Here is a 2,281-nt window from a genome sequence, read left to right as displayed (position 1 = left end):
TATATATATATATATGGTTCATAATTGTATAAAATAAAAGACAGAAGACAAGACAGAGACAGGTGAGTTACACCAAAACAGGGCTATTAGTTTGACGCTCAGGAAAAAAATGGAAGTTTTTGACATTTCGAGTCTATGCCCCACGACAGAAAGGAATGAGTATACATGTGTGTATATGTGTATAAAATAGGTCCTCCCATCTCTCTTTCTCTCTACTCTTTTTTCTCTATCTTCCCCTTACACACACACACACACACATTATATACATATCTTATTTGTCTGCAACCGTCTCTCAGCTAATCTCTTTCTTTAGCTCTCTCTTTACTCTCTTTCTCTCCCCCTCACTCCCCGTACACTCTGTCCCTACTCTCTTTCCCGACATCTTTCCTTCTCTCTCTTTTTCTCCCCCTGTTTCTTTCTTTCTCTCTCTCTCTCTCCCTAATCTCTGTTTCTGTCTCGACACTCTCTCATTCTGTCTCTTAGTATCTCTCTCTCTCTCTCTTAACTCTTTCTTTCTTTCCTTCTTTTTTTCTTTCTCTCTCTCTCTCTCTTTCTCTCTACTCTCTTCGTCTCTCTCACTCGCTCCTCTTTTTGTACTCTTCCTCTCTACACACTCTTTCCCTCCTTCTGTATTCTCATCCTCTCTACACTGTCTCTCTCTCTCCCTTATTCTCTCTCTTTTCCCTTTCTTTCCCACTCTCTATTCTCTTTCACCCTCACATTTTCCCTCTCCCACTATTCTCATTTTCTACTTTCTCTCTCCCTCTCTCTCTCTCTTTCTACTCTTACTCCCTACTATTTCTTTTCTATCTCTCTTCTCTCTGGTTATCTTCTCAACTCTATCTTTTCCCCTCCCCCTACACACTCCACTTTCTCCCACATACACACTTTCTCCCTCTCTGCGACTTCCACCCACATACACACACACATACTCTCCTATCACCATGACATGATCGTATGATAGAAGGTTGTGTGTTGGGGGAGGGGCTTTACGACTTGTTTTTTTTTTCACATTATTGGGGATCATACTATCCCCAGAGATCCCTGTCAAAATTGAAACCTGTCGAAATTGAAACCACATCACCTACCTCCACCACCACAACAAAAACCACCACCACCACCACCAAGTATTTCCGGAGCATTGTGTGATACTTGGGACAGAGTTGAGACATCCGTGATCAGACTATCACTTACACCTTTAATTTTATGTGTGTGTGTGTGTGTGTGTGTGTGTGTGTGAGAGAGAGAGGTTTGGCTGTGTGGTAAGAAGCTTGCTTCCCAACCACCTGGTTTCGAATTCAGTCTCGTTATGTGGCACCTTGGGCAAGCGTCTTCTACTATAGCCTCGGGCCGACCAAAGCCTTGTGAGTGGATTTGGTAGACGAAATTTGAAAGAAGCCCGTCGTATATATATATATATATATATATATATGTATATGTATGTATGTATATGTGTGTGTGTGTGTGTGTTTGTGTGTCTGTGTTTGTCCCCACCAGCATCGCTTGACAACCGATGCTGGTGTGTTTACATTCCCGTAACTTAGCGGCTCGGCAAAAGACACAGATAGAATAAGTACTAGGATTACAAAGAAAAAGTCCTAGGGTCGATTTGTTCGACAAAAACCGGTGTTGCAGCATGGCCGCAGTCAAATGACTGAAACAAGTAACAAAAATAAAAGAGTATATATATACACTCTTTTGCTTTGCATATATGTATATGCATATGTATGTATGTATGTGTGTGTGTATGTATTGAAACGGTATTTTTTCCTCTTTTCTACTCTAGGCACAAGGCCCAAAATTTGGGGGGGGGGTCCAGTCGATTAAATCGACCAAGGTACGCAACTGGTATTTAATTTAACGACCCCGAAAGGATGAAAGTCAAAGCCGACCTCGGCGGAATTTGAACTCAGAACAAAGACAGACGATGATGATGATGATGATAATATTGATGACAATGATGACGATGATGACGATGCTGATGTGATTGCAATGGTGATTTTGATGATCATGATCATGACAATAATGCCATGACGACGCTGAAGATAATGATGATGATGACGATGGTGATGGTGATGATGATGATGATGATGACGATGGTGATGGTGATGATGATGATGATGACGATGGTTGTGAGGTTGATGATGTACATTGCGAATTTTAAATATTATATACATATGTATGCAACTTTATAAATATATATATATATAAAAAAAAAAAACAATATCCAATGCCATTCTAATCACGTTTGAATTGTATCTGAATTCCCCAGATGTGACGG

Source organism: Octopus bimaculoides, chromosome 28 (genome assembly GCF_001194135.2).
Source record: "Octopus bimaculoides isolate UCB-OBI-ISO-001 chromosome 28, ASM119413v2, whole genome shotgun sequence".
NCBI classification, from domain to species: Eukaryota; Metazoa; Mollusca; class Cephalopoda; order Octopoda; family Octopodidae; genus Octopus; species Octopus bimaculoides.
Note: the sequence above shows the minus strand (reverse complement) of the source record.